Raw genomic sequence first — 13,887 nt, 5'->3', positions numbered from 1 at the left:
AAACACATGATGGAGGCGTGACGGAGGAGACAATGGTTGAAAATAGGAAAAATGTTTTGTTTCTTTAGGTTCTCCTATTTACAATTTAAAGACAGATGTTTTAACTCATCAATCAAACAATACATCTTTTTGTACAGCGATTATCATACGAAAAAAAGAACAAAAAGCTATTTAAACATAAACCTACCCACCCCCCAACCCTGGTTCCTAACTAACAAAAAGAGTGGAAAGAGGAACTGAGGAAACACAACATATGTAAGCCTAATAATATACCCACTTTAGGCAGTGATTGAACACTGTTTTATCGTTTCCATTTGACAAAGTCGACACAAATCCTGGCTAATGACAACAGTCATGCTGTTTATCTTTATTTAAAATCACTGTTCACTGAGAAAGTACCTCTGCTGCCAGCTTTAGCCACAGCCAACATTGGCAATGCCAGAGTATTCAGTTATATTTAAAAAATCACATGCAAAGTTAAAAACAGCTTAAGGCTTGGCTATGGCTACCTTTGCTAGCGAGCCAAGGAACTGCCCTCTAGGTGTTACCACCAACTCTTGAAAGTAGATGTGACAAAAGAAGGTTAACAGGGTCTTGTAAACCATTTTGCAAACATTCATCCACTTTTTAATTGGGCAACTTGTTATCAGTGGCTCACTTATTCCTCAAATTGGGAAACGACTGGGGGGAAAAAAATCTTTCTGTGGTGCGTGTTCAAGTCCTGTGAGGTGAAAGCACATTTAGTATTTCCACAGGGACACTAAAAATGATGGATCCCTTAAAAGAATATTGTTCTGAAAAGTCTTTTTTAATTCCAAAATAATTAAGGCAGGGGTTTTGTGGTCTCTCAGGTCTGGGCTTGCTGAATTTTAACCTAAATGGAAACGGCACTACTTGTTCAGTGTTAATGAAAACTCGTTCAGCGCTCCAAAATGGGCCAATTGCTGCTTCAACAATGAAACACAACTTTATTAATTGCTTGCTTTGACATAATTACTGCTGCGATGAACTTGATACAGGGACAACTAATCAGACTGCTCTTTCAAATGGCAATCTCATTCAAAAAATATCCCAAACCACACAATAGATGCACTTATCTTTTATTGGCTGTTAAATTCCTTTAAAAAAAATAAAAAGATATAGATACGGTAGTACACTTACATTTGCTCATTGTGATTCTCGTGCATTATGTGGCTGTAATATCTGACAGCTTGTAACAAGAAAAATCCCTTTGGCTATATTTGAAAGGCAGCGAGGATGAAATCATTCTTCCATTGATCCAGCACTCAATCACTCATTTGATGCTTCCAATTGAGATTTAATGACTGAGGTCTTTTCACATCATGCTTTCCTTACATGATTGACTTGGAAATGTACAAAACTAAGCACACAAATGCTTATTGTTTCTCAGATGGAACTTTCAATGAAAAACAGTTCAATATCTTGAAAATGACGTGAGGATTTACACATAAAGAGGCTTTCTTTTGTCAGCGATGCTTAACTAGCGGTATTGGAATACACTTAATTGCTGATCTCATGCAGTGATTATCTTGTTGCAAGAGGATTTATATAATACATAACCGACTGAAAATATTTTCTGTGGTCTGTGTATGTGTGTGACAGTTGCTCTATGACATAAAATAAACCAGTGAGTACCACATTCATGATTTTCAAGGTATTTTTGTATCATAGAAACAGCAGAGGCTAGAGGTTGGTAGCGACATTCAAACTCATCACACAGAGACATTGAAAAGCTAGCGGTGCTTCTTGTTAACTGGCCCACACAAATATATCATCCTTTCAGTGTTTTACTGTGTTATGACAGCATCTATATTTCAGAAAACCAACCTTAATCAAATGTCCTCATTAACACTCACAGAAAAAGGAAATTTGAATGTCTTTCAAGGCTGGTTTTATAGCATGTTAACTGAAGTGTGTAAGAAACATTTGCTCAGGCACGATGCCATGGAATTAGTACGGGTCAGTAGGAGTTATTTGTCCCCCCGTGAATATACATTTAGTTGTAGTAATTTTATTTTTCATTTGAGTAATTTTAAACACTTAAAAGTAAATACCAGACATATTCTCCCTTGTAGCAGTTGGAGCCATGTTGATTCTGTTTGTCAGCCGTCTACTGTACCCTTCCGGAACAATCTCAACTGTTATTCTACCACTTGACATGTGCATCTATGAAGCCACTGGGAAGACTACTGCCCATCTGCTCTGCTCTGCCCTCCATCACAGAGTAGCAGAGTAACTAATGAGTCATTTAAGTAGAAAAGGGAGGATGTAGGTTATGAAAGTGAGTTTGGAAAGAGATTCAATGATGAGTCATATTTTAAGGCCACATTGTGAATTGCCCTTTTTGGAATGGCCTCATCATTAGCAGGATTATAGGAACGTCTGCAGCTATATCTGTTAACCAACAAAATAATCTGTCTGTGTATCTGTATTCAGATAACTGAGCAGCAGTGCATGGTTTTCAGCGGAATACTTTTGTTTTTCTGGCTTTGATATGAAACTACACAGTCCTATGCTTCATTTTGATGTATAGGGTTGTGAGAATAAATGCTGTCACTCTGGGCTTTTGTCTCACGGGTTTCCACACATGACACCACCTCCTCTTTCCCCTCTACCTCCTTCATGTGAAAGTCTCCCTGAGTGATAGCTGAGGACGTTGGGCTCTCAGCCCTCCAGCATAGCCGAGTGGACCGAAAAGCTAATTCATTGGACCGGATAATTAACCATGCTCAGCAATCAAGTTGTTGGCAAATGTATATTATTGGTCTTTCATCTTCTATCTCAGTATCATGCAAATTAAAAGCATAAGCTATCATCTAATCTAATTAAGACTTGCCAGCAAGTCTGTCACCAACCTGTTCTAACTTGAGATCACATGACATCAACAAAGTAATTTACTGACAATGCACTGGTCTTTTCATACATCAGGGCAGTATGTGGAGAGGTGCACATCCTGTATCGTTTGAAACTGATACCGCATGATCAGAGAAAAGGGGTTGAATATTATAAACCCGCAACAATGAAAATCCACTGGACTTGATTTCCTCACAAGGAGACGACTACGCTGCTGTATTGTTTCAGTCTGTTATGCTCAGATGTCAGGTTTGTCTCACTGGCTTTAGGGCCAATATGACTGTGTTCACTTTTGGAGTGCATAGATACATACAATGCATTTTGCGTCACCCTGCAGAGTTCTTGATGCAGGTCCAGCATTGTTCGTTTGCAAAATAAATGAACAAATTTCATAAAATCCAGCCATAACGGACGATGATCAAAAAACTCTAGTCAATTGTCTGGTGTTATAGTAAGTCAGCAGGCAGGTGTGTGTGGTCATTTTTTTGTGGTTTTTTTGACGGCAGAAAAGCTCCACCTTCATCATTCATGTAAAGAATTGATTGAAATAATAATTTTTAAGAAATGATATATTTTCCTGTTGTTATTATGGGGACGAAACATTTTTAATGTGTAAGTTAATATTTGATGCTAAGCTTATATAACTATTTCAAAGAGAAGGGAAGTTTCAAAAGAATACTTATTACAAAGAATATATAATTTTTGCTGGCCTTCAATATCCTCAGAGGACAAAGAGCTTTGTTATTATAATGCTGTTACTGAGGTGTGATGAATAGCAAATTCAAGCATTACTGTGGGCTTAATTTGACCCTGCGAAGTTTGTGGCTGACATGCTTGTGTAAATAAGGAGAGTTTGAAACGCAGAGGCCTGAACATAATAATCCAGTCATATTCAGGCTCTCCACTCTGAGGATGATATGTCCTTTGAGTGACTTGTCTTTGGCACTGTACTTATCATGTGTATTGACCAGCGGATTAGCGATGGATTCTCTGTGATCCTCTTAGGGGCGTTTGCTTATGCAGAGCTGCAGTTGACTCAAGCTACAAGCGGCTGCACCAAATACCTGCACTTACCTCTGTAATCTAGGTTGAAGTCGTCTATGGAAGCGAGCATCCCGGGTGTCTTCCAGCAGTATAGATGTTTACTGATTTCTCTTCCCAACTCTGGAAAAAAAAAAACCCCAGAAAAGATAAATGTTAAAATATACACATAAACATTAAATGAGTCCAGAGATTTTTTTTTTTTAAGCAACTTAGTACAAAAATAATTGATTTTTTTTGGACGTTATTAGTATATCAAGAGCTTAACATTTACATACAGAAAATAGAAATTTGATTGATGCAAGACATGGAGGTGTGTCTTATGAGGCATGTAAAATGAGCTTTTGTTAATTGCACATTTCTTTAAAACAAGGAAAAAAAATCACGTGCAAGTGAAATATGTAAAACTCTAACAGCTTACGTAAAACATAGGAAAAATACATGTACTCTTAGACTGATGAGAACAATGCAAAGTAAAATAATTTTGCATAAACTTACTGAATGACACTTATGAAACAACAGCATTATATTGCAATCCAAGCAAACTGAATTCAAGATTTATTTATCATGAAACCTTTTAACATGAAGGCATTTTTGAGTCTCATCATGTATTGAGACAAATACACAAGTTCTGTCAAATTGTACAAATTCATGTACTATTGTTGGACTCCATGGTATTTCACCAGAACTTCTCTGGTAGGTGAAGTCATTGTGTGGTTGTGCACAAGCTAAAAGGAGAATTACAATCGATAAGATAAGCTTTGTGGCAAGCAATTTAGAAATAAAGGTACAAAGGAGCTTGTTGGGAGGTTGACCTTGTTTTTGGACCGAACCTTGCCAGGATGACTTCACCAGCATGAATGTTCTTTTAGCTAAATTAACTTTATCACCATTTACAGAATGTTTATGACTTTCTTCTTGAATGTCTCTGTCCTTCCATAAACATAGAAATACAAAGGCAGGGAGAGCAGTGGCAAAGGCCTCTCTGGTTAAAGAACATCAGCAACGATGACATCAGATGTGACATTGATGAAGTCAGGGTGCAGACTGAAGGACAAGTGATACTTCTGCCTTGAATTGAATTGTACTTTCTAAATATCTATGCACCACCTTAGAAATGTGGCCACAAATTGTGGCAATGCTGATCGCAGCATCGGTGGTTGCTCCAAGTCTTAGGATCACATTTCCTTTTATGCGTCTCCCTTTCTTAGTATCTCCTTCAACATGTATTTGTTCCAAATGATCTTCCCTGATCAGCCATTGTTAGGGTTAGGGTCAAGTATACGAACAATCTCAACACAGCAGCATGGACGTGCCACTGCCAACGGGTCCATCCTAACTGCAGCCTAACAGCACACCAGCATACAACCAGAAATGCCCAGAATGGAATCTGCTTGAGCCACGCTCAATGATAAGTGAGCTTTAAATAAGGCTCTTTGCGATATATCTGCCAGTGGAGTGGAAGTGAATCAACCAAGCCAGTTGCATGGGAGGGGATAACTGGGTGGTCAGGTGGAGGGGGCTGGCATAGATCAGCTGATCATCAGCCGACAGAGCAGGATTGTGAGCCGATCTTGACTGCAGGGCCTGGCTGTCGTTACGCTGTATTTTCCTTTTTCTGTTTTTTTTTTTTTAAACCTTGTTTTCTTTTAAGAATGTGAACCGCCTCATTAACCTTATCTACCAAGCACACACTAATGAAATCCTCTGTTTCAGTTTCCAGTTTTACCAAAGTTAGTTTTATTAATTAATCAAACATCACTTCCCAGCTTTCAACTTAATGACTCCCTATAAAGTGAAAGAGAATGTGCTGCACATACTGCTGCCCTGGGGAGGCTGCATGGGTATACCTTCATGCATTTTTAGTGGAAGTTAAAATAAAGAGAATGAGGTTTCGGCATGAAGAGAAATCAATGCTTTCTATCCGCTACAATAATTGCAGTACATGATTTGAAACAAAATTTCTTCATCTTTTATCCTGGTTTCATTTGTGCTGTTCTGCCTCGGTGTACTGTGTTAGAGTATGTATGGATGCGTCGGTTGAAAGGTGCAGTTTTGACACCTACATACATATTAATGTCTGCAGAAGGCAAAGTCAAGATTACTGCATGATCAGTATTCATATTACTCTTCTTGCTCTAATGAAACAATTCTGTGTCCTCGTCCCTTGTGATTCAGGGTGTATGACATGTTGAATCAGATGAAAAGCAAAGGCAACATTCAATCTGGACGCCCTGTAATGGGAATCTGCAAAATGGCTTGTTAACAGTAAATGAAAGGACAATAGATAATGCAATTCAATTAGCCATCAAGGCTTCTATTTGCATTCCAGTGAAAGGGGTGATAGTTTAACTCGCCCAAAGCAGCTGCCGTTCACCAAAGACCCATGACAACACAGAAAGCAGCGGAACCAAGAGAAAAAGAGGAGTTTCGGAGTCTTCAGCAGTATTCTTTTAATTACTCATCATAATGACTCCATTTAGCCGTTCAATGACCCGTTTTATGGCATTGAACCGGCTTGGGATGGGAAGCTCTCTGTCCTTGGCAGGGTCAGTCCTGCAGCTGCCCCTGCCTGTGAAGCTTCAACCAAGAGGGAATATTTCCCACCCCACCAGGCTTTAACACACAGGTGGATCAAATGTTCCTTAAGACTCATTCACTCATGTCCACATGCTTCATCATCAGAAATCTGTGAGCATCCCTCCATAAGACAAAGTCATTACATGGTGGTGATAATTGGAGTTACTGTGCATGAAATAAAGCACATAACGTTGGCATATAGAAGATTGTAGACTTGCTGATGATTTTAGTTGTGCGTCGGCATCAAGATAAATAGTATGAATCTGTTTAAGGGGGATTTATCTTTCAGATTTCTTTTAATGGTCACATTGAAGGCTGTTGTTTGGGGTCTGGGTGAACATTAATGGATTTTCATGTGTATCATAAGTGCATGCAATTCTTGTGAGTTGAGGTGAGAAAATATACAAAACAGATCCCAACATAAACCAGTTCAGTTCAACACCACCACATTTTCAGCCTCCAAAAAAATGACAGTTAATTTAATAATTAAGTTTTTCCTCCAAGAGATTTACGGTGAGTAAAAAAAAAAAAAAAAAAAGAACAACATAATCATTTTGAAGGGGAGATTTTATGAATAATACTCAATGGAAAATCTGTGAGTGGTTTGAATGTTTTGGATGATCTTGTATACGCAGCAATCTGGTAATGATCATATAAATGCTACTTGACTGCAACAACACGTGACAAATTCAAGATGAGGAAATGACTCCAAGTCAGTGCAGGGAAGACTGGAAATTCCTGACGTGTCCAGGCGGCACGATGGAGTAGAAACTACATCAGGATCCTTTGAGAACATGAATTCTCTGGTTCCGCCATGTCATGCAACCAAGAGTTTTGAGCCTGACGTGACCTTCCAATACACATTTCTGTGAGCCTGGGTTGGATTTGGGGGCATCTTGGTTGCTTTGGTCTTATTTGCTCATGCATTAAGATCATTTGCTGTAGCAATGTGAACATTTATTGATGCAATAACAGCACAACAAATTTACATTTGTTTGACTGGGAGGTCAGCTTAAGTTTGTTATTGTGCAGCATTATTAATTTTATAAAGGCTGCCTGCTCGTATTGTCTGTTTGCGTTGGTCATGCTGTTGAACAGTGCACTATGTGGAGAGGGCTCTTAAGCCTGCTCATTCTATATGCTGAAAATCACTAGTTGATCTTGAACATAGAGGAGGAAGTGGAGGGGGGCAAATAAAATATGGTGCCATTTCGATGCATTCACTGTGATATTGTCATCCTCCAACCACAATGCAGCTTACGTTGTGGTGGAGTGAATGCTGATTTGACACAGTTGACACTTAAGTTATATACTGCAGTTTTCATACCATTCATCGGTGAGTTTTCTTTATAATGCCCTTTTATCCTAATATCTTTCTCTCCTCTACCACTCCATGAGGAAAAAAAAAATGTTTTGGCCTTGACAGACCTTGAAAATTACATTAACTGATTTTCTGGGGTGTTTGGGTGGGAACAAATTTTCAATAGAACTCTTGACATTTTTTATAAATATATTTACTGCCATCTAGCACTCTTTTTTGGTCTGTATGAAGTCCTGAGGAAAATATCTGTCTCATTAGCGTTTAAAAACAGAGCTCAGACAGCCGCAGAGCCTTTTCTTTTAAAGCAGCTGCTGTCTTGCTGTGCCCAAAATCGGTACAGCGACAAGGGTGAACCCAAATAGTCAAGTGGTAGATTGAAATTTGCTTGTAAACAGAGGAGAGCGACACGCTGATTGATAATTCTCCCACCTCTGACACTACAGATTACAACTTGACACGCTGATATCATAAAAAAATAAGAGCAACTTCTCTGGCCCCTCTCTGAGATATATTGACTGTTAACACATTGAGAGGCAGAACATCCATCACGCTTCCTTTGTCTATTGTATACTTTCCCTCAGACCTAAATGTACGTGAGGATGGGTTGGGTTGCAGCCCTGGAGGAAGGGGAGCAGGAGGGGAGGAGTGGAGGTGGCCAGAAGAGTCAGACCACATATGGTCTTGAGGAGCTGGAATTTCTGGCACAACTCCAGGATGCTGACCTGGAGCATTGAAGGTTGAGCACCGGCACCGATCTATGCGCTTCTGCTCAGCTGCTGACGTGCAAAGAAGCGAACATGTGTGGACAAAAATAGCTTTGCAGTGGCTTGACGCAGCACTTGAGAGTTTAAATCCTTGGCAATTTATTTCGACCAGTATCAACCGACTACCATCACACATGCAGCATGTTCTATACCAATTTATACAGTCAGTCAGATGTATTTTGACGAACACATACAATATATGGCTTAGTTAGCTTATTCCCCTTCATCTGAAAATGTTCCTCTCCTCATACGTATTTTTTCCTTCCACTGCACCAGAATTTTAGTATCACTAAGGGCCCTTAAGATTATATCAGCACATCATTTATACCACAAAATTGTACAGTCATGTTATTGAACATAAACTGTAATTACCGCCTAGGATTAGTTTTTCATCCCCGCCTGTTGATTTGTTTGTCTATCATCAGGATTATGCAAAAAAACTTGTGATTAAACCTGAAGGACGGGTGGGGCACGGAAAGGGGTGTATCAAGTTGAAACTTTTAAGAGAAAAACAGCGTTACTTTCTTATAAAACTTGTCTTGGCATGGGTCTCTCTGAGGGTGCATCTGAAAACTGGCAGGCCGATCTTCATGAGACTCAGTGGAAGAGTAGAGCATACGGGGCGAAGGAATTACCCGTTAAATTTGGGGGCAGATCCAAATAGTTTCATTAATTTCTCAGGGATTCTGTCGCAGACCTTGGCGGAGGACAGGCAGAGTTACATGAAGCTTGATGGAGGGGTGAAGCCTGCAGAGAACTCATTAACGGGTACAGATAGGGGACTTAGCTGATTTGTTTTTCGAAATGTACTTTCTTTCACGCTGAAAATTTTCTTTGGAAATATAACAAGGATTAAATAGTGATATTTTTTTCATGCAGAGGATCGCATGCTCATGAACCAGATTTTCAAATTTGAACATAGAAGGAATATGAAAGAAATATTTGGGAGAAGTATTTTGAATATCTTAAGTGTTTAAGTGTTGATTGAATACATGTGCATATATACTGCTCATCTGCCCATGATGAATGAATTACTTTCCTATTTTATTTCCATAATTCCAATAGTTTTGGAAATATATCCAGCCATATGTGATGGTTTCAGTTGCAGATTTGCATATAACATGGGAGTGGGCTTTTAGCCTTGGCGGGGGTCTGTGCTCTCTGATTGCCCTTCTAGTCTCAGCTAATTTCATTTGATTTGTGCTCTGCTGTCTTGAGTCAATGTCGCGTGTTAGACAGGGGATTTTAAATTTGCTATTCAAGACTGGTCGTGTGCAACCTATTTGAATATAGAAAGTCGAATTATGTGTGTCAATTCCTCATCTTCTTTTGTAAAAAAAAAAACGAAGACAAATTATGTTGTTATCGGTATTCATTAGTTGAAAAGATGAGTGTACTCAAGTGATTTGCAGAGAAAATTACTTTTTACATTTCATACATTTAATAATTTTCTGTTCATTAAGAGCAGCTCACATATCTCATCATAGCTCGTTTTGTTAGGTTGGTAACAATGAGGGCGAAAAGTTTCTACATGTTAAAGCCTTTGTTGTTGGTAGCAGATCACAACTTGTGGACGCGCTCCAAATTTTGTTTCACAATCTGACATCAATGGCTGAAAGGATCTGTGGGGCGTAATAATGGTGCTAATGAAGAATAGAGCCACCGACACACACTTGACAGTCTAGATGACGCAAGGCAAAAAGAAAAATCGTACTAATCAGGAGGATGTTTGGAGAATAAAGTGTCTAATTAGACTTTTTGTCAGAATGACAGATAATGATAAATATAGTGTTTTAGTAAAAAAAAAACAACAACCATTAAAACACACCTTATTATTTTTTGTAGGAGAAAGGAGAATTAAATTGAATGTAATATTTTGAGCTAGGCTTTGAGCAAATGCTGTTTTATACATGAGACACTGAATCAGAGCCCAAGTTCTCACAGATGATTGCAGCTCTTCCTCTGGTGAGGTTCCTCTTTAGTGTTGTGCTCCAGGGTGAACCCTGTGGGGATGGGATGTTACCGACTATCAGCAATGGAAAGAAAGTGTCTGTAAAAGTCTATTGCTGTGAACACTCCCGGACGGTTGCTACATTTGAGTATATTCACTGGATCTAAGCAGTTAGCAACACCATACAAACTGCAGTTGGAGCCTCTCTGCTGATAAAACACTTGACAGGCATTTCTACTTTAACTTATTTAAACATATTCTTTCACCAACTTCTACTTTGAGTATTGAGTGAGGGCAAAAAAATAAGATCAGTCCAGTGTATGAAGGCTACTGGTCTGATTTATAACATACTGTTCTAATTAAAGCAGTGGGTCATGGTATATAAATTTTCCATAAAAATCTACATAATAATTCATTATCTCTGGCCTTTTTCATTAATTTCACAGGAAATATGCAGACCTTTGCTGACGTCTGACAGGCTCACTTCTATCTAGCACGATGTCTGTTTTTGCTGCAGCCTTTGTTCTACTATTAACAGGCTGCCAATCAACAAGTGTACCCACATCACTTTACAGTAATTAAAGTCATGGCAGCTGGCTGAGAGGAGGGTGAGTAAACCTTTGTAGCATGTAGCAACAGCCTGGTTGGGCAGCCTATCACGTACTTTGACAGAGAATGTGATGGGAAGTGTGTCATGAAAACAACCTGGTGGATCAGTTTCCTCAAGCTCGATGAATGAAATTATTGAAAAAAACAAAACAAACTACAGTACCTGGTGTGCAACAGAGTTATATCCAAATGTAGGAGATTACAGAACTCAGTTTATATAATTGCCTCAGAACTAACCAAAATCCATGAGTAAAATTACATCTTTTTTTCTCAAACTGTCAGATTTATTGATTTTACATGATTCAAGCCCAAGCTCAGTTAAGCCAGAGAAAATAATGGAAGGAAAGAGCTCCACAGCTTCTCTTTGGAGAATATATACTACATATGCTGCCTGTTGAACCCACAAACAACACGCCTAAAGGAAAAGGCAATCTCACACTCACACACACACACACACACACACACACACACACACACACACACACACACACACACACACACACACACAGAACACTTGTGTGCCTGCATATGCACAATGTTAACTTTGAAATTGCCTTTCTAAAAATAGACACGTGATAGTTACTAGACCCCCAACCATAGCGAACACTGTCTACTGTAAGAAACACATTTGCAGTGTGAATGGCTTTTCTTGTAGTATTACAAGAGCAAGATACTGGCAAGCTATTCCTTCGCTCATTCAATATTAAAGTAGCATGCCATGCTTTTTAGAGCACACGTAATGACGCTGTAATGGCTCCTCACAAAAAAACAAAAAATGGAACAGGGCTTTTCATGGACTAAATAATCCTACTGTTCTGAGCACACATGAAAGGCTTTCCATTGATATGAGGAGAAAAAAAAGAAATACAAATTCATGAGACATTGCTATTCTACTGAGATTGGTTTATACAATTTTAAAACAGTTTATGGAGATAACTGCCACTTTGTCATGTAAAGGATGCGTTCCTACGTTTTATGTTAAATCGAACATGCTGCCTTATGTATAATTAAATAAAATAATGAAAAATTTAGTTTAGATTCGTATCACAGTGTTGAGTAATTGTACACAAGAGTTAAGGTGCATTTAATGTATAGAATATAATAAGACAGGTATTGTGCCGTATCTGTGTAGGCTTTATGATTGTACCCAGCTGTTATTTAAGTATTTATACTAACAGAACTTCAGAATTTTATCTTACTATTGAGTCTTTAATTGTAGTGGCTTTGGTCAGTAAAAGTAGAAATACTAGAACATACAAATTCTCCCCTACAAGGAATAGTCCTGCATTGAAATGTCACGGAAGCAAAGCATTCCATTCCCTTTGAATGTTAAAATCTTAATACTTTGCATCAAAGAGGATTTAATTCAAATATTTTGATGCTGATCAGCAGACCCTTGTTTTACATGTAAAAATTTGTCCTCAAAGTAACTAGAAACTAGGGTATTAAAGTAAATATTCAGTTGATAATAAAAATTTTACATGGGAAATGTGCAGGAGTGAGAGTAGGCATAAAACGAAAAGAAGAAAAATGTAATTCGCAATTATTTTCACCCGTAATTGTACTCAGGTAATTTCATTTATTCTCAAACTTCAAATTTGTCTTCATCTGTAGCTCCAAATTCAATTCTGAAGCTTAATTAGTTTGTGTGTTAAATCGAGACCTGAGGCTTCTCCAGGCAGATCTTTACATCCATCCAAAAGAAATGGCTTTGAGAGAAATTCCTGATTGTTTGTGGCATTTTATTCCATAATATTGTATTCAGAAACCAAACACTTGCTGATTTAACATGTAAAAACTCTGCATTTAACCTTTGCCATGTGACAGAAACCTCCATCCTTCATCCATTGTTTAAGCACTGTCTGTTACGTGAGCAGACTGGGCCCTGGGATAAAGAAAAACGCAAGAAAGCTATAAAGTGGCACAAATTCCATGTCTGTTTTGTTGTTCCTGTGGAATCATCCATGTCTGATCTTCATTTCTTCTTCTTTGCTTCTAGGGCTAGCTCTTGAATAGCAACAGAAACATGTGAACAGGAGTGAACGTGCATACATGCATGCTACAAAGACATTATTGTGCTCCTACGTACATTTTGGCCTTCCATGATTATTCATCAAGAACATCTTGTAGTTACTTTAAGTCAAAGTGAGCACTTCTGAGTGACAGGAGCAGTAATTTGTTATTATCTAGAAGAAGTGGGGTAGAATGCTGGAGATGACAATTATAACATGGGCTCTGCAGTGGTTTTACTTCACTGCCTCTATTGCTTTTAGCAGATTTTCTTCAGGGCAGGACTAGTTGAAGAGGGCATTGTGTGTTGGTATTCTAGTATCGCCTGAGGAGAACAGTAAGGAACATGAGCAAGCTTTGAAAAGACGAATGGTTCTTTTCAAGAAAAAAGAATCATGCAGCATTGTGCAGGTTCTACACTGACATACCTCCATACATCAATAATAATGTTCAGTCATATTTAATATTTATAATTGGAATGACCTGATAAACTGGTACCAAAGTATGAACCCTTGACAACTAAATAATTTATCTTACAGTGTGTCGTAACACCATGAAGTATCCTGGAATTTGCATAACACACTTAAAAAGACCTTGCAAAGGTTCATTTGTGTGAAACACTTTAGCTGATATTCCCATAAGCGAACGCTGGAGGCACATGGGAGGACATACGGCTTCATGAAACACTGATGATGCCCTAGTACACAGTTTGTCTCCCTTAAGAAAATCCAATGATA

The 13,887-nt window shown here is 38.5% G+C and overlaps 1 protein-coding gene across 1 annotated transcript in view; it reads right to left on the bottom strand.

Annotated features, from left to right (window-relative positions):
- The window catches only part of elfn1a (extracellular leucine-rich repeat and fibronectin type III domain containing 1a), a 72,118-nt gene that overhangs the window by 21,116 nt on the left and 37,115 nt on the right, over window positions 1-13,887 (bottom strand). Inside the window, exon 2 of the mRNA XM_086185154.1 lies at window positions 3,949-4,038. The gene's annotated coding sequence lies outside the window, so the exon portion shown is untranslated. The remainder of the gene's footprint in view (window positions 1-3,948; window positions 4,039-13,887) is intronic.

Source organism: Aulostomus chinensis, chromosome 18 (genome assembly GCF_037954235.1).
Source record: "Aulostomus chinensis isolate RoL2024-O1b breed Wild chromosome 18, RoL_Achi_v1.0, whole genome shotgun sequence".
Classification (NCBI taxonomy): Eukaryota; Metazoa; Chordata; class Actinopteri; order Syngnathiformes; family Aulostomidae; genus Aulostomus; species Aulostomus chinensis.
Note: the sequence above shows the minus strand (reverse complement) of the source record. Positions and strands in the feature narration are given on the sequence as shown.